The sequence below is a fragment of the Lathamus discolor genome, chromosome 7, assembly GCF_037157495.1.
Source record: "Lathamus discolor isolate bLatDis1 chromosome 7, bLatDis1.hap1, whole genome shotgun sequence".
Classification (NCBI taxonomy): domain Eukaryota; kingdom Metazoa; phylum Chordata; class Aves; order Psittaciformes; family Psittacidae; genus Lathamus; species Lathamus discolor.
Genome location: NC_088890.1, coordinates 12,347,711 through 12,375,645, shown reverse-complemented (window position 1 = coordinate 12,375,645; position 27,935 = coordinate 12,347,711). Strand labels below are relative to the sequence as shown.

The 27,935-nt window shown below is 37.4% G+C and overlaps 1 long non-coding RNA gene across 2 annotated transcripts; it reads left to right on the top strand.

Annotated features, from left to right (window-relative positions):
* On the top strand, window positions 1-27,872 carry LOC136018209 (uncharacterized). Of its 2 annotated transcripts, XR_010614297.1 has the most exons (4): window positions 1-263; window positions 1,117-1,280; window positions 3,121-3,212; window positions 7,667-7,756. It is a non-coding gene; the product is annotated as an uncharacterized LOC136018209 (long non-coding RNA). The 2 variants fall into 2 exon arrangements; XR_010614298.1 differs by lacking the exons at window positions 3,121-3,212; window positions 7,667-7,756 and adding an exon at window positions 26,411-27,872.
* The last annotated feature ends 63 nt before the right edge of the window (window positions 27,873-27,935 follow it).

Sequence of the window (27,935 nt, the reverse complement as noted above, 5' to 3'; positions counted from 1 at the left end):
TCTTCAGGACTGCAAGATCATTACGGAAATAAGGATTACTGTGTCCTTGACCATTAGGAACACATGCCAGAGGCTGTCAATTGTAGCTACAGCTCCTGAGGGTGAAGGGAAAGGATGCTTGAAAGTGAATTTTGTGCTTTGCAAATACCTGGACAGATGATAAGTTGACGAGGCCTCTAATTTGTGCTGGTCATGACCCCACAATTTCAGTCTGTAATGGAGGCCCAGTGGAGTGAATGGAAATATCCCAACTTAGCAGGCTGGTGAGTACCAATCATCTGCTTTACTGCTGAGATTCTGTTCTTCAGACTTTTAAATTCAGCTAGTGCATGTAACTAGTCTACTTTGAGGGGGATATTGATCAGTTCTCTATCCCCAGTGTTAGACTAATTTCTCTGACAGATGTTAACATAAAAGACAGTGCCTTTGTTTTATTTATTTGAATCCTCCTCCCCAATTACTTATGTTTGTGAAAAGCTATCAGCTGGAGACATATATTGGAGTGGCAGGGGTATTTTTCTTTGATTCAGTTTCCACTTGTACATCTCCCATAGCAAATAAAAACAGTTTGGAATTGAATTAAGGGGTGTTTTTTATTGGTTAATTTAATAAGTATAAAATTCACCTACTTAGTTAATGCCATACAAATGTATGTCAGTTTGAGATGCGTTTGTTATGTATACACAAGCAATGTATCTCTTATGTGAGTTGTGGTTTTCTGAATGCTACGAAACATGATTTTTTTTTTAATAGTGAGCACATTTGATTGTGTCCATGTTTTTACACAAAATCTTTGCACACAGGTTTTGAGGGGAAGAACCTGTCAAAGGAGACCTCCCAAATCACTTTTAAAGTATCTAATATTTTTTGTCTAATTTATAGTTGGACTTTTCAGAGGCATTTACAGAAATCAGCTTCCTAGTTCCCACTGAACTTCAGAATGCAGAGGCTTTCTAAAGACTTACAGGAATATCAGATTTCCAGTAGTACTAGGAAAATTATCAGATTACATTAATTTTAGGATTAAGCAGCAAGCATGGGGAACATTTATTTACTGGATTCTGATAGTCTTACTGTGATTAAGCATAATTTTCATTATATTTCTTATCTTTATAGTTCTGGCAGAATGTATACATCAGGAAAAAAAAAAAAAGCAAACCAAACACAACAGCAAAATGTTAATGCCCTGTGTGTAACAAAATGTGATGTGAAATACACAGAGGAAAGCAAGATGGGCTTTTGGTCCTGTGGAGCTCCTCAACCCTACAGCTCTGCAGGTGGTAAGTGAAAATGATCTTTTTCTCTCCTTGTTGTTAATCAGAGATTCAGTGCAGTACCTGTCTGGGTGGAATTCTCCTGGTGCACATTAACACACCAAGACTGTACAAGAAATCTCAGTGAGTCATCAGCTTCATAAGTATTTTCCTCTGTTGTACTGCAAAGTCCCTGTCTCTGAATTACTCTGTATGTCAGTAAAATGCAAAAGCCATTTTCCATTTAAATATTTAACTTAACCAATTGATAACACAGGCAACAAGGACTGGTAAATCTCATCTACTATCATGACTATAACAGTGACAAATACTAGTAATACTTCAAAGGAAGGTCAGCACTCCAAAGAAATTACACTGGAGCCTTCAGCTCTCCAAAGCGTGGATACAAAATTTAAGGATATTAAGTTATTTAGCCTCAGAGTTTGACTTCATGATAAACAGTGGCACTGAACTTCACAGCTTGCAGTTTGATTACAGGCCATAAATAGTGCATGTGTGCCATATTGAGTACATGACCTAATTTCATTTATATTGAGAATCGTTCTAGAATGGGAAATGGAGGAAACTGAGCATTTCTTTCTCATTTTTTCTTTTGTTTCTTTCTGAAGCTTTCTATGGAAGGGAGGGGATATAGTTGAAAGAGAAACTTTGTGAAATTTCTCAGTTTTGCTGGAAGTTTTAAGGACCAGCTCTCTGATCCAGGATGGTTTCTGCTTAAAACTTAGCATCCTCCAAATGGGATTATTTTCCTGGATAAGGCAAGAAAGATCTCTTTTCAAATTTCAAATTCTTACCAATATTGATTAGCTGATTTTGCAAACACATTACAAATGTGTGGCATAAGAATGCCTTGCTACTGTTCAAGAACCTCAAGGTGCCCAGGTCAGCAAGCATCACGAGTTGATGATTCTCAACACACACTTTAATGAAGTCTGACATATAACTTCAGCATGACCTTATATTGTACAAGAGCAGTAATATCATGAGTTACATCAATAAAACCTGAATAAGGGTTTTTTTTCACTGAAAAGTGTCTCTGACATCTGCACTGCTATAAATATTCATTGGGTAAAACATATCAAATGGTGTTTAAGTTTATTTTTTTGTAGGACTTTGGGTTGCATTTGGATATATGCCACAAGAAACTAAACAGCTTAGGATTTTATTTAAGAATATATACTATTAGAAACAGAAGTTTAAATTGGAGTTGCAAATGTAGATATGAGAGTGTTTCTACATGTGTGTGCTGGAGATATTTACAGAGGCTGGAAAGGGACTGTTGTTCACTATTGCTTGGCTCACTCAAGAAGTGCTGAAGTATATTACAATGCACCAGTGGCAGCAATATGCAGGGTTTGACGAGATGTTTTTTAGGGCCTAGGCTATATTTAAATGCTTATTTACCTTTGGAATAACCCAAGATATTATCTGAGATAAGACAAGTACTTTGTCCTTCAAGAGTTCCCTGATCAGAGGACAGCAGTTCCTGTTGGTCCGAAGAAGTAATATCTGCACAGTCAAAACACGATTACAAAGCTTTGAAATACTTTTGTATTTGTTTTTTCATCAGTTGTTTATTTGGGTTTTTTTTCTCTGGAATATAAAGTTTAGGACTAAAGTTAAATAAGTCTGGAGCCAGTTCATATGGTTTTAATGTTTTACCCTTCAGTAAAAAAAAAAAAAAAAAAGCCTTTAAAATTTAGAAGTATACTTCTCAAATGTATCCACTGAACTGTGGATATATCCACGGTATCATTGCAAGGGAGGTAGAATCATAAAGCAGAATCCTCAAACGAAACCTGTTTTTTTCTTGGAGCATTTTTCACTGTAAAATCTGTCCCAATAGCCCCATGGTCCTTGAGGGAACCAGCTCACCAGCTCTATCACCTTGCTCCACCTCAGCTGTGGGACTTCCCTCCCCCGCCCCATCAGTGAAAGGTAAGTCTGGTGGAGGAATCTCTTCTGGAGAAATAGCCTCAGCTGGGCAGTTACGATGACAGGTTTATGATAGGTCTTATTACAAACTGGGCCAAAAATCTAAACCCAAGCTCTGTCTCTGTGCACGGAATAACAAAATCCACAGCTGTGGATTAGAATACTGAATGCTGCAGTGAAGCTGAAAACTACTTCACCTTTTGTTTCTTTCTTTAACATTATTCTATATGTACTGAAGATGGGTTGCTGGGAAAAGGCCATAAGAGCCTTCTGAGTGTACAGCTGGTACAGCAGTCTCACAAGTTTGACAATTCCCAATGCACTCTTTAATAAAACCTGGCATGCAACTGTAGTAATCTACCTGTCTTTGCTCAAGAGCAGTAATATTGTAGGTTACATCAATAAGGTCTGACTTAGTCTTGTCACTCTAAAGACTCTCTTTTTTTTGACATCTGTATGGCTCCAAAGACTCATTGGAAATTCCTATTGACTGGTATGGACTTGTATTTCCTGTTCGGATACTCAATAGATTCTCATGACAATCTTCTATTGGTTGTGCATTTAAATATCTCCACGTATCTAGATAATTATAGCAATCAAGTGTCCTGCCCAGAGTCTAGCAAGCAAACCCTGGCACAGCCCTCTTCTGCATGAAGGGTGGAACAGCTGCTCCACATCTGGGGAGATGAAACCAGCACATCCTAATTTCAGCAGCGCAAGTGCTTGAGCCAAATGTAGGCCAGCCTCCGCTCTTCTGCTTATTAAACAACATTCATCACAGCACAGTTAATGTGGCACAGCTGCATGTGGTAAAGTTGGCATTTGTGTAAGCATGCAAAGATATATGCCTAACCTATTTTTCCAATATCATTATTTTTAGCACTTATCTATTGCTCAAACTTAATATACAAGCAGGCATTGTTATTTTTAGAGCCTTTTTAACATGCATTCTGGACACACTGAAAACACTATTTAAAACATATCTACATATATTAAAAGACATATGCAACTGTGCTTCCTGAACTCAGGAAGAGCCACAGTCTGGCTTTACCTTGAATATTGCTTCTTTACTCTCTTAATGATGCAGTTTCCATGCAGGCATGTCTTGATGTGAGCTTTGTGCATATAAATATTATTGGCAGAAGCCCTTTGTTTCACCTTCAGTAGAAAGGGAGGAAAATATGTAGGAAATACATTGGCATGTACAGGTTAATAGAATCAGGGTTTTGCTTTTGTGTGTGTTTTTGTTGTTTTTGTTTGTTTGTTTGTTTTTAATTATTTTTTTCTTCCTGATCATTTGGTCAGTGCCAATTTTGGCTCATCATGTGCTGATTTAGCTTGGCAAAAAGCTATGGAGTGTTTTCATGTTACTCAGCAGCCTGTGTTGGTGGTGGGTGGGGCACAGACAGGTTGGTGTGGGTAGCTGGAATTCTGGCATTGTTCAATTGTATGTTCTCTCACGGTTATTCATCCCTCTTATGAAGACAAGCTGAGAGAGCTGGGGTTGTTCAGCCTGGAAAAGGCTCCCAGGACAACTTAGAGCAGCTTAGTCCCTAAAGGGGCTGACAGGAAAGCTGGAGAGGGACTTTTTACAAGGGCATGTAGTGAAAGGACAAGGCAGAATGGCTTTAAACTGAAAGAGGGCAGATTTTGATTAGGCATAAGGAAGAAACTCTTGACTATGGTGGTGGTGAGACGTTGGAACAGGTTGCCCAAAGAAGCTGCCCCATCCCTGGCAGTGTTCAAGGCCACGTTGAATGGAGCAACATGGTCTAGTGGAAGGTGTCCCTGCTTATGGCAAGGAGGTGGTACTCAGTCTTTAAGGTTCCTTCAGACCCAAACCATTCTATGAGTCTAAGTTTTCAGAGACACGCTATGATGACCTCATCCTGACACGCCAGCTGAAATGTGGTTTCTTGTGCTCTCTCCTGATGCACTGGATTTCTAGATTTTTCCAAGCATATGCATTTGTTTAAAAGAGAATAGATTTTTCTCTTAGCATGCAGGCATCATAGATTAGTATTTTATCAATATATCACCCAAAACCCCAAACCTGTTGTGGTACAGTTGTAAGTGTACAACACAGGATGACGGATGGTTTGAGGAGAGGCTGGGCTGCCCACCTTGCAGACACAGTATCTTTAAATCTTCAGTCCTTTAGACTGAAACAACTCCAACCCCTGATGATGTGCTAATATGACTATAGGCCTAATTTATTATTCAGACACAATGAAGAACAGAATCTCTAGAGAAATAAAAAGAAATTTAGCCCTGAAAGAATATGGAGAATAGAAGAGAAAATGAAGATGCAGGAGATGCAATCCAAGTTCAGATTAAATATACATGCTTGTCTTAGTGCTAGCACTTCTCTCATGTCACATGCTTTGCTGATCTCATGTTGTCTTCACCATAAAAGCTCACCCACAGTAACTGTGATGCTTCTAGAAAGTGAGTATATGTATGTCAGGAGAAAAAATAACACTCATATTGAAGGATGATTTAAGATTATTCTTCCACACTTCCATGTGAGATTGGATCTATTGTAACCTTCTTAAACCTTTGTTACCTTTGTAATTTAAACTGACAGGTTAAATGCTAATGCAATTGATGGGGGTGAACAACTGGTCAAGGAACTACCTGATCTGACTGTATAATGCATCAGAGAATTGCAAAAATATGCAGGTCAGATGTAATTTTGACAGAAAATGGCTCGCTGCAAGGGTTTATGTTTCCCTGGATAGTCTTAAAAAGAGTTGGACTATAGTAAGTACCACACTGCTTGAAAAAAAATATCAAGTTAAACTTAATGGAAAAAATCCAACTTCTCAATATCCTCAGATTTCATTATCAGTTTTTACTGGAGCTAGGATAATAAGATTATAGAATTAAAAGAAAAGTTATACCCATTTTCTTCAGCTCAGCAGTCCTAATGTGCAAAGAGAAAGCAACATTCATTTCTCACCATAAATACACAGTGAAAACTACTTGGAAAAAGAACTGGTCTCTGACCATATACAGCCTGATTTGGTCCTTACCACAGTAGAAATTCTGTTACTTCAACAGACACTGGGTCATGGCAATTACTTGTAGCAGTGGGTAAAAAGACATTATCATCTTGTGAATTAATCCTAAAGTTAATGGTTTTCCACTCGCATAACATAGATGACTGTTGAGTGAGACTGGGATGTGAATCAAGTGCCTGGAGCAGCTGCCCTCAGAAGCAGCATCCTTTTTCCAGGTGTAATAGGTATTTAAACAAAACAGTAATATCTGGGAAGATTGCATGCAGTTCAACACAGACCACCTTATTTTCAGTTTAAGGAGTTTCCTGCAAAGTAAGGAACTCACATTTAAATTGCTTAGTTGACTTGTTGAGATGAAATTGAAGTCAGAGGGCAAGAGCTATGTACCCTGGAAAGGAAAGTTGGGCAATTTTCCTTATGTCAGCAATAATCTCTGAATCCCACCTTTATTTCCTTATGCACGTAACAAAGAGCAGTGTTTTGGAATACAGATCAATTTGCATTTTGGATCATTATAGCAAGCTGTTTACTCCAGTCAGGATTACCTAGGAAAAACCCCTTCTACCAAGGACACTGGAGAAGTATTGGTTCTCCTCTGAAACCTTTCTCATCAAGAAGAATGTTGCTGAATCCAAAATTTGTCAGCAGTGACATTATGGCAATGTACTTTTGGTACCATATTGTTTAAAAGAGTGTTAGCTTGTTTGCCTTTGAACTCTGAAATGCCAGAAGTTGCTCAGACTGTTGAGCTATTGAGCACTCCCCAGCTGTCTACTCCAACAAGAAGCCACAAGGAGGTAATAAAATGTACAAGAACAAAGAGAAAGAAAATAAGCATAAAACTACTCCCTTCAAGAATTTAACTTATTTTTACTATCTTACCTTTTTTTTTTTTTTTTTTTCTTCTTCTTGGAGGAAATGTTAGGGTTGAACTTGTCCTCCTGCCTGTGCAAGTGTTCACTGTATTCTTTATCTATATGTATGTTTAAAAGGGAAAAACAGAAATGTAAATTGCCTCAATGCTTTTAAAACCTTAAAAATAATAATTCAGTGGCTACTTTATGAAATGGAACTATCCTTGCTGCTTTAACCTGCAGAGAAGATTACCATAACATTAAATCAATTATTGTACTAGAGATATAAAAGCAGACAGGTTTAACACTTAACTGCAGTATCTCCACTGAATGTTTGATTTCCAATCACCTGTGTGAAGCTCCAGCAATACAGAGACATCAGACAGCTTCCGGGGTAAGAAATGTATGTGACTAACCTAAGTAGCAGAAATGAAATCTGGAATGAAGAATGAAAAATGCAGCCTTTTTAATCAAACATTTCTTGGCTTTCTAAAGTAAAATAGAGCACAAACTACAGAACAAATATTGAATTTCAATTCTGTATTGTCATAACGATGACACCATTTCATTTCTTTTTCAGCTTGTCTGGAACCAGTTCAGCTTTAGCTGGAATATTACTCTCTTCCTTTTCCATCATTTTCCTTGTCTTTGTGTGTATGTTTCTATGCAGAGGAAGAACGAGAAATAGAAATGTTTTGACTTTCACAGCTCTTCTAGTGTCTACTACTAAACTTTATTATATATTTATTAAACAATGAAAATTGTTATTAATCTTTCTTCTGATACGTGCTTTGTTATGTGACGTTGTTATAGCTAAGATTACAATCTTACACTTTGGACTGGTAGTGATCATGGACAGTGAGTCCTTCATTTGAGAGTCCTAAAAATGATGGATTAAGCAAGCATTATGGATTGTGAAGAGCTAACATGATGATAACAGGCACTGTTTGTAACACAGCTGCCACGACTGCCTGGAGCAATGTGGATGTAAAAACCGTGACCTGACTCCTTTCTCTTGCCATATACATCTGCAGGGAAGGCTGGGACTCAGTTTGATAAAAGTCATCTTGGAGCTTGTGTCCTTCAGATTCTGTAACTCCCAGCCAAGCCCAACAGCCAGGACAGCTTTCTGTAAGCTGTTCCTTTGCACATGCCTGTTTAAAGTGTCTCAAAAGTCAAACCAAAGCAATCTGTTCAGTCTGATTTGAAGCTCTCAGTCACTTGACAACTTTGGTATATTGTTTCTAACACCAGAAACATTGTCCACTCATGGTCCATAACAGTTTGGTACAAAGAGTGATGAAAGCATGGAGCGGGACAAATATTTATCTTGGTGTACTTTAAGCTAATAATGATGATTCTAAATTGATTCCCTCTTTGAAACACAAACTCTACATTTAGCTTTTCTTTTTTCCTTTATTTTTTTGTGAAAAAAAAAAGGAAAAGATGAAAGAAACCAGGATTTCTCCTCACTATTAACTCTCATTTTCTTTAATAATTTGCATTGTATACAAAAAAAAAAAAAAGTAATCATTATGTGCCAACAGCTCTGAGAATCTGATTTTAACTTTCATGTAACATATTAAGGCTATAACCAAATCTGAGGACTATTATCATAGCAAAATGACTGTAATGCTTCAAGGCTATAATCGTCATCACTTTTTTATCATTCATATTACCATCAGGCCCAGAAACAATGAATTTCTTTAACATTACTCTACCATAACCTCTAACTATATGCATTATTTCAACCATCTGAAATAATCCTTTATATGACACAGTGGAATAATACATTTGCTACTCACTGCACACTAGGCTTTACTAAGACCAGACTAATGCAAAAACTTGTCTGTTCTGTATAGCGTGAAAATACATCTATTTATCCAATTTTACTGTGGAATGACCTTTAAGTGACACATAAGGTTCATTAAAGTCTAGGAATGCTCTTTCAGTTATATCACTGTTATAAAAGTGTCCTGCTCACCTAGTTTCGGGAGGGCTTTACTTGGCTACCTCTCACATATGTTATGTGGAATGCACAACATAAATATTCCATGGGCTCATTATAACACTGTGCTTATGATATACCTTTCCAGTGTCCTTCATGTTCTTTCATGAAATGTTTATTCCTGTTATATCAAGAAGGTGCTAATGCATAATACTAACACTATACACAGACCATCTTGATAAATAACTGCATGTATGCTCCAGTGATTTTGCACATAAACACTCCTATATCTAAGTTACTACAGCCCTAGGCCCTGAATGGATCAAATTTGTAAATACAGCACTATATTTCTTGCCTCTGTTGAAGTGTATTATGATAGCAGCACCAGCATTTATCTAGACTGTTGATATAAAGGTTCCTAGTCACACAAGCAATGCATACTGCATTATGGAATTTTTTAATAAACTGCTTGAAATATTAGCAGAGATAGAGGATCTTGCAAAACATAAAGGGAGCCCCAAGGCAGAAAGTTTCCTGCTGAGTACAGAGTGATTTGGATCAGGTCCTTGGAGAATGCCACCTCTAAAATAACAAGTTTGAAGAATTTAATTGTGATTTCTTCAATGTCATCATGCCACTCTGAAAGCTGGATGCTTTAGTTCAAGGAAAAGTCTCAGCAACATAGAGCTTTTGTTAAAATTTAACCACTTCAGAGAATCTGAATATCTCATTTCTATAACATAAAGTATGGCTTTCAGTCGTACTATAGTGCTTAAATTGTGAGCATGCAAATAGGATACAAAGGCTTTGGTTCTTAGCTCAGGGGGACTGGCTTGTGTTTCTTCTGAGGGAAACTCACCCAAGAGATCTTTGCTTCCAGAATCTCCTTGGAGTTTCAGCTTCCACTATCAGCAAAGGCTTCAGCTCAGGTCCCGTGGAGGACTCCTGCAATGTTGGGCCTGAATAAAAAAATAGTAATGCTTCAAAGCCATTAGCTGTTTCAAGTCTCCTCTGCTGCAGCTCAAAGCTGTGATAAGAAAATGTAGTCTTAGCAAATACAAATTTACTGGAATATTTCTAAATTTCATCCATTGTCCAAGGCCAGGTTGGACAGAGCCTTGGGTGACATGGTCTAGTGTGAGGTGTCCCTGCCTACGGCAGGGGGGTTGGAACTAGATGATCTTAAAAGTCCTTTCCAACCCAAACTATTCTATAATTGATTCTAAGATTACTAATTTATTCAATGATTGAGGGAAAGGGATTCAGATAAAGAGGATTCAGGCATAGAATAAGGGACAGTTATTCTTGTACTGAACAAGCAAAAAGTTACTGGACTTTGGGTCTAATTTTTCTGTGATTTCTTGTGTGACCTTTTACAAGCCATGCGTGGTCTGCCCAAGGAAATCACAAAATTATTTCTGTTGGCTTCAGTGGATGAGAGATTAAGTCCTAATTTCTTTCTGAATCAGTTTTCTCATTAGTAAATTACTAACCTCAAACCTTAATGTTTCCAATGCTCTTCACTATCCTTGAAGGGAAAGTGATACTGGAATGTTAACTGTCCTTATTGCCAACAGTCACATACCATGCAAATCTAGATTAATATGAGCATGGTGATGACAGCACTGTGAAATCTGTACCCATGTTCCCTGTACCCAGAAGAACTAGGCAAGAGTCAAAAAGATGAAACACTATTGCTAAAAAGAAAGCTGGTTTGTCAACAGGTATCTTGTATTTCCTGAGGTTTTACTATATTTTAGGACAGATTTACATTTGCTGTCATCCTAACACTCTACTGAAATACCCATTTCATTCAGTTAATCAGCAAGTTCACATCACCTGGATTTGAAATTTGTTGAGCTGAATGTTCACCTTGTTTCAGTACTTAAGGGTTTACTTTATTCAAACAGCATTATGAACTCCAAGCTCAAGGAGAGGTAGAAGTTGTTCGTACTGGAAGCGGTCATCTTTCTTTAAATATAAACATCTGAAAGGAAAAGGTGAAGATTTCAGAGTAACCCTTCAGTGAGGAAGAAATGAAAGACTGACAGCAAATTTTCTGATGAGCTAAGTATTTCAAAGAAGGCGAATTCTGAACATTAAAAAGGCCCAGCAGGAAATCATTAATTCTGAGTGATAAAATGGGTTTATTTTAATTTGTTAGCTTGGATGTTCATTAACAATTAATGGATTGTGGAAAATATTTGTTTATAGCTTGCAGCATGACTTACTTATATAATAACTGTGTTAACCTATCCAGATTTCCCTATCAGCAGTTTCTGTTGGATTGGTTCTTATCATATATTACTTGCATCACCAAAAAAGTAACTTTTTATATTATTCAAATGCCATGGGCTAGACCCAATAGGGTATTTCAGTCTTTGTAACTGTGATTTTTTTGATGCAAACATTTAAATGAATATCCTCAAAACAGGCACAAGCGCACACTAAATCTTGCTTTGTGACTCTGCTTATGCACTAAAGTAAAGACTAGTAAATCTAGACTAAGTAAATCTAGTATAATCCATTGTCCTGGGTTTACCAGGAGCTGTTTTGCTCCTTCTTAGTAACTGGTGCAAGCTCTGTGTTTTGACTTCCAGCCTGGGCTGATAACACCGATTGTTTTTAATTGTTGTTAAGTAATGTTTATTCTGGCCAAGGACTTTGTGAGTCTCATGCTCTGCTGGGGACAAGGGGAGGCTGGGAGGAAGCAGAAACAGGACACCTGACCCAAACTGACCAAAGAGGTATTCCATACCACAGCACGTCATGCCCAGGGAGGTAACTGGGAGTTCACTACAGGGTTGGACGAGGTATCGGTTGGTGCTCGGCTGGGGGGAGTGGGGCGAGTTATTGGTCGGCTGGTGTTGAGGTGTTGTATTCTCTTCCCTTGTTATTTCCTTTAGCATTATTATTATTGTTGGTAGCAGTAATGATTTGTGTGATGATACCTTAGTTACTAAAGTGTTCTTCTCTCAACCCGTGGGAGTTGCATTCTTTTCGATTCTCCTCTCCGTCCCTCCAGGAGCAGAGGGAGGGTAAGAAGGGGGGGAGTGAGTGGACGAGCTGTGTGGATCGGTTTAAACCATGACATCCATTCTTTGGAATAAATGTTCATCTCCCTCATCCCCATACTCTGCTCCAAAACAACCTCATTTTACCATCAGCAATTAAAAGCCCATACTTGCTCTGTCTCACACAGGCTCATTCATATCCACCCTTTCAAACTAGCCACATGATTCCATTATACCCTTCTTAGCCCTCTATGCATGTGATTAACCCAGCCTCTAACTCATTAGTTATACAAAATTCCCCAGTGGCAAATTCAATAGTATCCTGAGTGAACACGTGACTGGTGCTATGCATAAATTTCATATCAAGTAAGTGACTCCATCCCTTTATGGGTGATAACTAGAATGATACTTCTTAGATTGTGACAGTACATAGATTTTGGAAGACTTACTCAGATCTCTAAGAGTTTAGGCAGCAGATGAACAATAGTTTTAAATACATTAGTAATATCTAAATAGAAAATTTTTATTGTGTGGAAGTCAGAATGGGCTTCAAAACTTGCCCAAGGTGCAAAATTAGGGCATGTGAGGTAGACAGGTAGATATAGATAGATACACAAATCTAGAAAGACTGAAAATATGTCTGGCATGCCCATGCTACTGTCATTACTAGGATTATAGGTACCCACTGCTCTACATGACTGTTTTATTTTCTCTTGTTCAAAATATACCTTGGGGCACAATCTTGAGGTGAGTGAAACACAGTGCTGTTCCCAGGAGAAACATGAAAAAGCATGATTGGATGTCCCCCTTTTCCAATGGCATCATGATATGATATAACTCACAACCTTTCTTTTTCTTACTATAACTTGGTATCGTCAGTGATGGAATATTATTATCTTCAAAAACCATGTACTGCCTGCCTAGCCAGAATGTCCCAGCTGAAACTGCACAGGTTAAAGCCTATAATCAATCCTTCCTTTTAACAGCCTAGGGAGCAGGCAAGCAGCTTCCTAAAGAAAGTTGCAGAGGAAAACTCTGACCAGCTAAAAGATAAAAAAGATAGAGACTGAACACTCAGTCTCATTTATTACATTGCTTGCATTTCTGATTTTATCGATGCTGCACATAAGGTACTTTTTTTTATGCCTAAATTGAACCGTGCACACGCACATACACCGCATACCTTGCACAGAAATTTATTTCAGAAATCCTGGTCCTGCAAACACAGCAGCAGTCTTCCGGTTGAGAGGGTGGAGGTGTGTATCCAGTAGCATTTCTTGGCAATGAGTCCTTATATCTTCATCCCTGTGAGAATCATAGAATCATAGGATTGTTTAGGTTATAAAAGACCTTTAAGATCATCCAGTCCAACCAAACAGAATGTGCCCCTTCAGTAAATTAGAAAGGAAACATCCATCTTTGCTGCAGAGTATCACCTGACATGATTGTTGATTTACTCAACTTACTTTTCATTCCATAACTCTTCCAGTCTGTGTTCAGATGATCTCATCCTGCATTTGTTTGATGAAGGTTACCAATCTGGAAAAGCCATCTACTTCCACCTTCGTTATTATGATTGATGTATCTGCTGTTCTGTTTCCTTGCCTTTAATCTGCTCCAAGGCTAACATTTATTTTTGGCCTCATCCATAAGGAATTCAGCAATACCCTCCCTGTCCCCACCTAAGTACGAGGGGACAACAAATCCTTTGCCTTACATTAGTCCAACATTTTAGCTTCTGGTCTGATGGTTGATTTGGATAAAACTCTAGGAACAAACTTGCCAACAAAGTTTTCAAGCTGACAAGCAGGTATTCTTTATCGCGGTGCCGGGAGACACGGGGGATAGCTCCTCCTAACGTGTGTCTCCCTATTGCTACACAAGCCATCCTTATGTAGTCCCCGGGCATACATACATTACATCATTTTCCAGAAAGTTCCTCGCATGCGTAGAGAATTGTGGTGGTGGTCTCTGAGGGTCATTTACTTCTTCCAACAATCTTCATCACTTCTGGCAGCCTTTGAAGCATGTGCAGTGGATGCTTATACCAGCTTAATTGATTCATTAGCACCAGAGGCATAAGAATCCTCCTGTCCTCCTACTTATCAGTTGGTTTAACTGTAGCCCATCCTGAACACCTGCCATTCCCAGATACTCCTTATCCCTGTGCCCTGTTCTTCTAGACTGTTTTTCTTAAAACTATGTCAATTATAACGATTTATCTTGTACAAGAATTCTCAGTATGTTCTCCAGCTGTACTCTATTTTTTTTTTTTTCTATGTACCATGCACCTCAGTACTGTTACAAAGCCGTCAAACTTAACATTACTTAAAACTGATTTTAAAGGTTTATATATTCCATTTTGTGATTTTGTGACCACCCTTGTCTCATGGTGTATCAAGAGCTGTGGAAATACCGCATGGTGTCATGAGAACAACTCTAACTGGTGCCAGCCACAGCCTGAGTAATTGGTCACAAGAATCATTTCCAATTGGTGCAAGCGATCAGCAGCGACTACTTAGCATTACTGTTTGCTATCCTCATAACGGTGCTGGATTAGTTCCTACTCCCAGGGGCCAGCAGGCACTGTGAGCAGGGCAGAAACATTCCTAAGTTATTTTAAAAGCCATCAGTTTTCAAAACTGTGCTGTGTTGAATTAAATCTTGTCCAAACTATTCAACCTGGTCATATTTCTTCACCATCAGTGTTGTATATGTCATCTGTTGTTTCACCACCTGTTAATCCGTCTGTGCTCTATTTATATTTTTATTTTATTGATTTATAAAGATGCCTATATCTTACTTGATTGCTATATGTGACCAGTGTAGTTATTTTTTCCACCACTGTTTGTCTTTTAATGCTACAGCCGCTTATTAGTCTGAAAGACAGGAAAATATGAAAAATTTTATTCCCACAGATGTCATTCACATTTTTCTACCTTTTTACTGTGAGTTATTGAAATCACATTGACACAACAGGATATTGTTCAAGTACATATTTTAATTTATAATTTTTCATCGCCCTTACTCATTGCTATCAAAAATTAATTTTAACCATAAGTGATATGTATGCAAACTTGATGATTTGTATACTTAATCAGCTAAAGTTATAAGGAATCTCTTGCTCTGGTTAGTCAAGGTGATGCAGGCATGAGCAAAATTACTTTACTTATAACTTGAAATAGTTTTAATATTGATATTTCTATTTCTTTCAAAGTTCTGGGAAACATTAGCCAGATAAACAATGGCTTTTGATTACTGAGCATGTTGCCTTCATCAAATATCAGCTTTGGACTGTAAGCAGCAGCTCAAATAAGGGGTTTTTGTGGTGCTTTTTTTTATTCTTGGCTCTCTTAGCTTTGTCCCAGGCTATGTCTGTCCTTCAGTTCCATTGCTACATTCCAAGATGCCAGCAACATTTTTGCTTTTGCTGGTTCATTTAACCTATGCTATAAAGATGATTGTCATGTCATAAGGTAAGCATTTTCCCTAGAAATTGCTGTAAAAGTTCATATCAAACTGGACATTTCTATTGATTTTTGAATTTATATTAGTGGCCCTGTTTCTGCCTTCTTTTTAACAATTGACTTTTAGACCTCCACATTTCTTGAAAAAAATATTGCTGTAAATTGTGATGACCCAATACAGTTTTGACCTGCTCTTTTTTTTTTTCTCTTACCTCTCAGTGCTTTACTATTCTAATAGATTTTCTTATGTTTCTTACAATTAGTTCACAGAAAATCAGAAGAGATAATGGCTACTAACAACTACCACTCACTGTCAGTGAAGTGCTACAAATGAAGAGGCACTTTCAGAAGTCAGAGAAATGAAGTAATATTAAAGGGGCAATGAGCTGTCTAGAGTTAGGGAAAAAACTGGGAAGAAACTGAAATTTTCCTTGAGAAAGACCCTTTCAAACCTTGAGAACATTCTTCACTGTGTAATGCTCACTCAGATCAAACCTCAGAGAAATTTTCAGTCCCTCAATACATGCAGTGGAATGACCTCATGTCAATTTAGGACAGTGATATTGTTAGAAGTCATCTCATGGTCTTCCATAGGCTTGTCTCAGATCCTTTAAAAGATACATAAAAAAACAGCTCCTGTTAATACATCTGTGTAATATTTACATCCTCATTAATGAGTGCCTTCAATGATGTTGTGGTCAGCATGCTGAGAAGATCAGTTTATTTTTACTTTCACCAGCACAGAAATCCACAGTGTCTAACAATGATTTTCCATGGATGATTGTTGCCTTCCTTCAAGATGAAATGAGCAAAAAAAGTCAATGTAATAAAAAACATTTTTCAATTGTTGCATAATTAATGAACATCTATCTCTTTCAAGTGATTGGCAGTAATATTTTATGACCTTATTTCAGCAACAGTAATTTAACTGGCTTTAAAATACATGATTCATATCCGAGCATATTTGAGGAGTGCATGGTTGCCTGACTAATATGCATGCCAGCTGTGATCTTTTTGCTTTCTGAATTTACTTATATTTAATTTGTGTTCAAACTGCACTGTTCAGCACTTTGGGTCTTTCTTCTGATTATGGAGAAGCATTTTTTGCTGCTGTTAAGTTGGATGATGATAGAGGCTGAGGGCCACATTTTTAAAGCTCAGTAATAAGCAGGAGTTACAGGTATTTGCCTATGTAGACATTATTATGTTGTGGGGTTTTTTTACCTGTAGTTCAGAAAAGTCAAAGCTGATAGTTTCTTGATAAATAAGATTGACAGAACGGGATTATCACATTAGAAAGTAGCATTTCAGGAATACTGGAGAATAATCCCACTATAGACTGCCTATAGCCTTATAGTGCACAATGAAAGTGGAGAATCTTTTACTCTACTTTGCTTTTGGATCCAAAAACAGCCACACCAAATTTTAAAGTGGTTACTTTCAGAATAAGATCCCATATAGGATAAAACTTCCAACAGGATATTTCTGTTACTTACTTACCTAACAGAGCTTAGTTAGAAACATCTCCAAATGTGGTTTAAAATGCTGTTTGTCTTCATCTAGGAAAAAGATCAATTCTGTTGTGAAAACATAGTGCACAGCATGGGATCACAATAATCAATTCGAGCAGGCCTTGGTAAAACTAAGTTACTCTGCAATCCAGCAGGATCAAAGCTAATTAATACTTTACTCAGCTTTAATGAACGTATTAGTAGTTAATATTTGTGTATAAGCTACTCATAACTCAATAATCCTATCACATTTGCATTATTAATAGGACAAGTATGTGCCTTTGAGTTACTTGATCATAAAACCTATTAACCTAGATCTGTAATATGTACCTAGTTACCTCCAAGGAAGGGCAGAAATCACTATGGGTACACTGTCAGATAACATATTCAGTGATATAAAAGTCTTTTCAGATTCCAGGTGCCTGTGGCTGAAGAATTACAATGAAAGATTCATTTTAAACCACATGTGAGCTGATCTAGAAAGTGATTAAAGCCTAAAGCCAACAACTAAGTGCCCCAGAGTATAAGACTCCCAAATTCAGCTCAAACTTCTTTAAAAAGGAAGCAGTAAAACTTAAAAGAAAAAAAAAAGCCTAAGCATGGACTAACCCACTCCACACAAGAGAGAATTTCCCTTACTCTCTTTATCCTACCTCCCACTCCACACATAAAAACCTACCGTGTAGTGCAAGCTTATTTATTTAAATGAATCTGTGGGCTGTTTCAGGTGGGATATGAGTAAATAAACCAAGTACTTCTCTAATGCATGTTAGAGAAGAACAGTACTTTGCAATTTCCCTCCTACAGGCTTTCTGTTCTACAAAGAGAAATAAAAAAGTACTTCATCCTCTGCAGCAGCCTTGAATGCTTTTGCTTATTCATACCTCCTTACAATAGAAGACAGATAATCAGTCTGAAAGGGGAAGGCAACATTCAAACACTGTGGAGAGAATACGCAGTTAGATGAATTCCATGTGAACAATAATAAAAAAAAGATATGACGAAGAAGCAGTTCATTCCTTTGGAGACTCATCCTTTTCATGCACTATTTCCACAGGATCTTCTAATTGCTTCTTGTGGGACTGAAGTGTTTTCTCTTGCAACCTAGGTTTAGAAATTTGTTACATTTGTTGGTACGCTTTTCCTCTCCTTTTTTATTTTTATGTTTGAAGAATTACTTTCTTATCCTTTTTTTCCCTGAGACATTTTCCCCAACATGAACATTTTCTTGTTCACGTTGTTACTATCAATGAAATTTAAGCTTACAGGATGCTGTGAAGCTGAATCCTCTTTTATTGCCATACTTTCTCATATGGTGGGACAGCAGTGAAAGCTGCCACTTAATCAGTTCTGAAGTCCTACATGCAAGCAGGAAGATGTGCTATTAACTTTCTAGTGAGGTGTACGTGCATGATTAATATGAATTCATTTCGCATTCTGCACTCTATTGCTTCTCTAGTTGCAATATCTTTGTTAGAACTATCTACAAATGGAACTAAAGGAGAAAGAAGACATTTCTGTATAAAACCTCAAGCGAAGGACACAGACATTATGGCTACAAAAGGAGACAAGATGATCAAACAGCATTACCACTATTCCCAGTTGTCCTGCCCAGATGTTTCTCATCTTTCCAGGCACAGCTCCTTACTGTCAGCTGCCACATGACAAGTTGCAAAGTTAAGGCCTAATAAGTAATTAAGGCAGTCTGCCACAAAACTGAGAAAAATGAGGAACATAATATGCTTTCACCTCTTTTCACAGAGCTTTGAATTAACTGGTTAAAAATCATCCTCTGTTTTGCATGGGGCTGAGCAAATCACTCATCATAAATAATGTATTAACCTAATTTCATCACTTTTACTCTGTGAAATGTTCCTGAATAGGTTTAGAAGTATATCTTCTGAAAAAGTATTGCTGCTTGAAAGGAAATTACCAGATATTTTCTCTGCACATGACAGTTACATGCAAACGGGTAATACTGTAAATTGAGAAAGTCTAATATTGCCTCTCCATATACTGTTTGAGAAGCATTTAAGGAAAAACTTCAAAGAAAAATATTTATAGCTAGAATTAATATGTTAGGAATGCTTTGTGCAACTGAAGCTCACTGATCAAGTGCTTGACAAAGGACACTGTGAAGGACTCAGGCTCAAATAAGAAATAATTATTAGTTTATATGCCAGCAAAATGTTTGCTATCATCTAATCTGTTTTAATTAACAGAGTCATAGCTTTCTGCGATCGACAATATCATCTCAGGTACATAAAGGCCATATACTTATATCCAAATATTGAACTGCTCCAAGATAAATCGCCTATATTTAACTAAAATGTGTCTCAGGATTACATCAAATCTTTTATTTCCCTTGATGTTATTCTGTTATTTCCCTTGAAGGTCCCTGTGCAGAAATTTCAAACAGCAGGAAAAACACCTACTGGGGTAATGCAGGAAGACACAAAGTGAAAAGTGTGTCCAGATCTCTGCTGGAAAAGAAATTGCATTTCTGATAAGCAGCAGAGATCACATAAGTCAGAGCAAGCCTGACTGCCTACCAGTCTATTAAGGGCAACTAGAGTCAATGGAGGATCAATATGTTTTGGATAAGGCCTTGAAAGAGACTTCTGAATGTGCATAATTAGCCATTCTTGTAATACGTCAAAACAGTTCACAGTAAAACACTCTTGTGAAAACTTGTAAGAATACAGCCACTGTTTACACTCACATGAAATCCAGGCTGGCCACCATGTGTGAGATTAAGTATAAAAGCCAGAAGAATGACAACTAAAATCTATAATATATTCTATCAGCCATTCATGCTTTAGACTTGTGAGAGCATAAACTAAAACATTCTTGTGAATGATTGAAAACCAGTTGGTCAGGCCTTTGGGATCATGAATGTTTTTCAGGGTGAGCAGCAGCAGCAGAGATTCGTTCTGCTTCTAAACATGCATAGGAAATGCACATTAATCCTCTACAGCATCTGAACAACAGAACCTGAACCCTCTTAATTTTTTGTTTTAAGATAATATTACACTGTAAAAAATGGCTAAAATTGCACTGTAAATATTAGCTGCCACCAAGGAGGATTACACAGTCTGTAAGGGTTCAAGCCAAATACATTTTTACTATGGTTTCCTTTCTAAACCAACAACACAAGAGCTTTTTCTTCTGAATTCTTTGGGGTGTGGAAGTCTGGGACATAGCAAGTCTGGACCACTGCATCTGCACATTGTAAATGAGGTTCTGCTTTTAGCGTCTGGAGGGTCTCACCAATAGGATTTGTACATTTTGAAGTTAATGACCTGAAAACAAAACCTTGTTGCTTTAAGAAGTGTTACTAAAACTTCCCTCATGCCAAGCAAAAATCAGATCTAAAAAAACTCTGTCAAATCCATTTATTATCTTCTTGGTGTTAAGTTTATAACTCTCAGGAACTGTGAATGAAGCCCTGTGGGTGGATTGTTTACAAGTGTTTACATCTCTGGCTGCAGAACACTCTAAACGCACCAATACAAAACACAGCTATTGTTCATTCATTGCAAAGAAACTTTTAATTTGCAATTAATAATCCACAAACGGCTTTATCCTCTGAATAGTTAGCAAACCTCAAAACAGCAATATTTTTTTCAACTAGACTAGAATTTCCCATTTTAATGACTGAAGGAACTAAATTATAGAATTAGATTTCCTTCTTCTTTCTCTCTTGTGACATTAGACTGGTATTGAGAATTATCATTAGAAGTGTCTGGTGTTTTTAAAGCAAAACCCCAGAAAATGCAACCAACTGAAAGCTATGAAATATATATTCACCCCTTCTCAGGATGGGATTTTGCATATATTCTGCTATAATGTATATAACATAATGCACCTATTTATTAAAGATCAGTTTTTGTGATATCATTGATCTACAGAACACTGGAACTGTCGTCCTCGTTCAGCAGTATCTGCAGTAGCAGCTGAAATACAATCCTTTCTTCCGCATTTCTCTGTGGATTAAGCCCTTGACATACACATAGTAAACACTCTCTCTGTGAAGACTATATGTCACTAGTATCAGGCAGAAAAAAAAGAACAATAATAAGGTAATACCGTTAAAAATGTTGAAGAATTACAGATCAATCATTCTCTGTTCTGTGCTCAGAAAGATACCAAATAGTCAGACAATCTACTTAACCACTCAGAAGATAAAAGATGGTAAGAAAACAACCAGCACTGATGTTTCGAGAACAAATCATATCAAACCAACCTAATGCCTTTTGGTGATAAGGTGGATAGGGAAGGACAGAAAAGATGTCTTCAGGAGAGGAGCTGCGGTGGCAGGAAACAGTAGGAGTGTCATTAATAAAGAAAAGCAGACAGTGAATCAGGATAAATAAACAGGAATAGCTTGTTTTAAATGTGAAGTACTTATTCAAGGCTACTCATCAGGAAGACTACAGCTGGAGTACTCTGGCCTGTCTGGGTCCCAATATTTCTGAAAAGATATGGATTAACTAAAGGAAATTCTGAGGAGAGCATGGCAATTAGAACTGTAGAAAACATGAAGCATGAGAAAAGTCTGACATAACTGATCTTGGGTAGTCTGGAGAAAGATGGTAAGGGAGGTGAAATGCCTTCACATAAGTGAAATGTGGTTCTAACCTATGTGGCATTAGCTCTAGCTCTGTCCTTTGTGGGAGGAAGGCTGTAAAGTGCACTCCTTGACATCAGGGAGGGAATAGGAATCTCTTCTATTTGTAGCTCATTCCCTGCATTGGTGCCCAGCTTCCCTGTAGAACCTACCAGCTGGGGCTATCTTTTAGTTCTTGATACCAAATAATGCAAAAATAATTTTCAGTGGTTTTGGTGCAATGTTCCATTATTAATGATTTTTTTAAATACATCAAACTTTAGGGAGACATTCAAGAGACATCATGTTTATTTATAGTTGCAAGAATCAAGGTCCCAGAAAAAAATCAACCTCAGTTAAAGACATTTATCTTAATTTTCTCATCCCATTTCATATTTTTTGAGAGCAAAGAAGGCTCAAATATGATCTTACATTGTTGATTCCAAATATACCTATCTTAAAGTATAAACATCTATAAGAGTCAGAGCCAAAGGTTTCTTTACATTAGATGCTCAGTAGGCAATAGATATTTGTTATTATTGTCCACGAAGTCCTGTTTTCATGAGATAAATACACAGAGACAACTTTTATATTTCACTTTGCTGAATTCTTTTTATGAGATCTCCAGGCTTAGTGGTGCTTCATTACTTTTTGTGGATATTTTTATTTTAAGATTATGTTTTCATCCAGTTGTCCTTCTATAGATTTACAGTAAAAACAACTAAGGACACTTTGTACCTAACCCTGTCATAAAAAGTGATTGAAAAGTTCATCTGAATATGCTCAGAGCATTCTTTTTTTGCTTGTCATCCTTCACAGATTTACTTCTTTCCATTCCATCTAAAAATATTGTTTGGTTTAAGAAGAAAAAAACCCTATCCTTGTGACAATTTGCATAATATGTTAATGCTGATATGCATCTAGACATCTGGATGGCATTTTAATTTCTCATTCTCATTCAAACAACTTGAAACCACACAGATGGTAGAGACAATTTTAAGAGCATTGTTGTAAACAAATAAGGCAGCCAGGAAATCAAACACCCTCTCAGATAGGCTATAGAACCTCTACTGCTTTCTGTGTGAGAATACGCATATGACATGTTTTGACTGCAAGATAGAGCAGCCTTCTTCCGTTTTAGATAAACTAAGGGGTAAATGCAGAATTTTTAATCGAGATGTGGGATCATTTTATGGGAAACCCCTTACCCTGCCCAGCACAGCTAGCACCACAGATTATACTCAGCACTTTTGAGACTTGAGGCTCAAAATGTTGCTGGGCAGACTATCTGTATTGTTTTATCCTGTTTTCAATTAGCAACAGAAATATGAAAAATACCGATTGCTTCAGGAAAAAGACATGCAAATTCTGTTTTATGTAAATTATATTTTACATAATAATGTACCTCCTAGTAGTTATTTTCTCCTGCTGTCAAAAATCCATCCACAGGAAGTTGTCTAGGACTCAGTAATCCCCTCCAGTCCTCTTTAATCTGCTTGTTTGTACCTCTTTATAGGTATGTAATCTTTCTGAACTAGAGCAACTACTGCAAGTGCTGATGTTTTGGATGTCTGCTCAATATGCTTATGTGGGAGCTATACAACAGCCTTTTCTGTAGGTGGAGCTGATGTCTCAGCAGACGCTGCAAATTGGTGCATTTCTCTGGGTTGCATTAAAATGACTCCTGCCTTTATCAAATAACATCATAAACTGATTATTTTTTCCTTCACTGTAACTGCTCTTGGACCTCTTAGCAGTTATGGCCACAGATCCCACACAATTAATGCCACTGACCTTAGAGAAGTTTTCAGGATCTTAGCTGTGCTCAATGAAGTACGTAATACAAGACTCCAGGACCTGTCCAGCAACACAAGTAAAAAGTTCCTGTTTATATTCTATTCCTTCACTATGCAAATATAAGCAAATGAAAATATTACAAAACAGTATTGAATTTTACATTAAATTTGAATTTTATATTAAAAATCTAGGTATCTAAAACCTCTACTGGTAACTTAACAAATATTTCAGGTAGTGAACACCAATGAGGTATTTGGAAAACCAGATAAAAGTTTGTGCCAAATTCAGTTTAGCTAATTGAAGACCTACTGAATTCAAGAGAAGAGGATTAGAAGGTCATGGAAAGCTGGGGGATAATGACCTTGGAAAGCAGCTCGTCAAGGGAACTACTGAAACCAATAGTTCCTAAAAGATCAACAAAATATTCTACAATTCTATTTCTGCTTTTCTTCTCATCTCAAAACCGTGGATTTGCACTTGCTAAATGCTAGAGTAGGGACGGGCAGAGAGCTTACTGAAATGAATGACAAAGCTAATGGAAATTCAAGACTAAAAAAGGCCTTAAGTTGTCTCTCAAACCTAGGTATGCAAATGATACTGCAGCAGAGAATGAATCAAGCCTCTTACAGTGAACACTGAATAAAACAACTTTCATTCATGACTGCGACTCCTGCGCTGGTGGTTATTCCTATTAACCTGTAGGTGATGCCCATTACTGGGTGGTATTCTTTCCCACAGATGTTTCTGTTAGGTTCTATCTAGTGCACTTTTCCTTTCCTTAAGAACCCCTCTGCACCTACATTTGGTTGCCATGACCAAGCTGTGAGCCAGGTAGCCGCAGTAGAGTGAATATTGTCACTGTGACTGGCTTCAGGAGCTCTTGGCAGGCAAACTGTAGGTGGCAGGAGTTGGAATCTGGGCCAAAAAGTCTTCTGCAACCTAGTGCCATACTTTAAGTTTGCCTTAAAAAAAACAAATCAATAAAACTTTAATCCTAAGTATGCTTACTTTGACAAATTCAGTTAGTGTCTGGCAGAAAAGGGAGGATAAAAATAGTCATTTAATTTTTAGTCTGCAAATTGTAAGATTGCAAACAGCATTTGCTCTCAAAGATGATTCTACTTTGTTCACACAGCTGGATTTTTGTGATGTCTGGTACATGTTTAAAGAAAATCATGATCTAATTGTTCATACTTCAAGCCTGTTGATGATGAAGCTATTGTGGCAACTAGCATGTATAGAAAGAACATTAATAACAAAAGGTGCAAATGCCTCCCTCTGACTACAGAGTGCTGGAAAGTGAGAAAATTATTAAATTATGATAGAAATAGTCAGAAAGCAAGAGACAGGCACTTTTAAAGTACAGTTATTATTTGTTCTTAGTCAGACAGGTCTAATAAATTCCCTTACCAGGCTTAGCAGGTTGGTAAAGGAGGAGACAGCTCTAGCAACAGGAATGTCTGGCTATGAGGTCATGATCAGTGCCATGAAGCTTCAGGATATGCCCCCAAGTTTTGTCCTCTGTGAATTGCACTTTTCACCCACTCTGATTTTAAAGCAGCATGCATTACTGAAGCAGTCCAGAGGATCCAAAGTAATTTTTGAAGTCCATCATTCTTCCAAATATCAATCTTCCTGAGTTTCAAAAAACACAAGCAGGCATTTTTATAAGATTGCAAGAGCTTTTGGTGAAAGGTTTTCATAAAATATGTATGAATTCATTGTATATACACAGTAAAAAAAGAACAGATATATCACAGAAGATCATATTTTTGAAGTCATCTTTGGTGAGAAAATATAGATCAATTGATTCTAAACTATTGTTTTGCCAGTACAGAAACAGTACAAAAAGCACTGAGGTAAGTGATGCTGACACCACAGGAAGAGTTATTATCTAATGAGTTTCCTCTATTTGGATCTGTAACTTACACAATTCCATATTGAAAGAAATTAATTCTGTTGTGTACTATTCTTTTGTCAACTTATGAAGAACAGAAAAGGTGTTTCAAGTCAATCATTTAAACTATAGAAACATTAAAGCATTTCAGCTGAAAATTTACAAGAGCTTTTATGTAAAAAATGTGATGCCTTGTTTCTTAAACCTGTTTCCAAAATGTATGCCTTTTTTAAAAATTTAATCTTTAGCAAAACAACGTAGCTGCTCATTCAGGCTGCATGATTAAATCTGAGGATTTGAAAGCAACTGACAATAAGGTATTAAATCAGCTAGTATTGATCTGCATTATGAGTATAATCCCCCTGTTTGAATAGGTGGAGAAGAGGAATCACAGTGCCTGGAGATTACTTAAATCTGTTATTCATTTGTGCAGGCCTAGTTAGGTAACAAGATCAGTTGGTAAACTGAGGGATCATGCTAGTCAATCTTTTAACTATTATGAGGAACTTGGATTCCTTAATTTCAGTAAAGAAGCTGTCATGGCAGGTATGTACACAATAGCTGATATTAAAAATGATTGATATTAAAATTTCCATCAGTGTTTTAACAGCGATTTCAAAAGCTACATTATTAATAAAAGAGGTGTAATTAAAAGGGAGGAAGCTCCTTTCAGGTTGTTCTAGACTTTAGCTATTTACCTTAATCAATTACAAAAAAAGGTGGGATCATTGCATCCATTTGCATGCCTACAATAACTCTTTTGGAATTGCTCCAATACTCTGTGTAATTTTACATTTAGGACAGCTGCTCACTCTAGTCAGACTAACAAAACTTCACAAAACACACACCACTCCGTGAGCAGAACTAGATGAAGAAGTACCAAAATGCTTGCTTTATCTCATCCCTTGCAGCAAGAGGATGCAAGGCAAGAGCCTCCCCTGCTCTCAGAAATACTGGAGTGCATGGTACCATGAAAAGTTTTTGAGTATAACAAAGTGCCAAGGGGAAAAATGGAAATGAGAGAAGAAATGAACTCTCCCTGATGGGATTTAATTGTGCTTTTGACTCTCTCTCCCCCCAGGATCCCATCTCCTAGCAGTCCTGAAGCCAATGACATACAAAACAGTCTATGGTGCTACACTTCAGCTATACGTGCCAGTCTAGCAATCAGCCATGGAGTCCTAGGGATGGCGTTATTTAAGCTCTGAATCAGGTTTATTTGGGAAATGGCTTACTTCTGGCATTGTGGCTGTGGAATTTGTGGAAAAGTCATTTTTACGATCCTGCCTCCCACCAGCTGGTCTTCTGTTGGTCTTCAGACATTACCGTCTGTATGTCTTCCATGGAGCAGCCACCTGCAATACATTCACAGATGAATTTACTGTCAAGTGGTTTGGAGTGATGCTGTGCTCAGTTTGAGATGGAGTTGCCCTAAGCAGCTGAATTTCAATGATTGTTTCCTAGAATTGTACTTACAGTAAATTAAGCCATTTCAAAGGTTTTTCATTTAAACACTGGCAAGTGTTTCTGTATTTAATGTTGTTTTGATTGGGATCTACTCTATAGGACTTCTGCATAGCTCCTGGTCCTCCCTGTAAGCAGATGGGAAGCAGAGGTTTCTATATAGCATGTCCTACTTCTGTAGAAAGCTAACTGCAGGCAGGCATCTGAGCCAGGGTGATTTCCAAGTCATGCCTTCAATTCAGGATCGGCTCTGGTGTAACCGGACTCATCTCATCTGTGCTTCAGTGGGAGTCCTCCCTCTGATAGCACTGAACTTGTTTGTATCTTTCTCAAGACTGGGTTTGTTTTTTTCTCAGAGCCAAAGATAAAAACACTTCCCTTCTGATGTGCTTTCTATATAGTGTGAGATTTCATTGCTGGTATATTCTCCCTTTCAACAGACAAGATGAACAACCCTCACACCTGAAAGATTCAGGCAAAGCCCATGAACTCCAGCAAAAGTTCCCTTTTGTGCTAATGCTCAGTGAGCTGTGTGGAGAAAGGCCTGCTGTTTTTTTCTTCTCTAACACTTTGTCTTATTAAAGCTCCCCTCCACTTTGACTACCATGCAAAATAGGTGGTGTACTAAAATAGCATCAACTAATCAAACACATCCTGAAAAAACAGGGAACATTCGTCCACAATTTGTACGAAAAGTGTCTCATCTGTGTGGATGAAACTCCCTCTGAAAAGAGTGAAGAAATGCTTTGTTTATATGTGTGCATTATGCATGCAGTACAGTACTTGTAATATACCTGATACTTTTTCATTGTCTTAGCTGCGTTTTGTTTAGCAAGCTCAGTTTTGCCCTCCTTCTTTGCAAGGTGGATATTTTAATCATGTTTATAGCATCTATAAAATCATTCATACTTTCTTATATTTTATGAGATCTGAGGTATCCAGTAAATTTCTGGAAAGAAACCTCTTTTTTTTGCCCCCAACATAACAGGACATAAGACTGCATTAGAATATATGACATTTAAATGCATTAGCTGCTAGCTAAAGTGAATTTTCATATAAATTAATATTGTTATTGTATTTTAATAAATATTTAATAAAGCAGTAACATTTATGGAATTATGTAGACATCAATTACTTGGAGG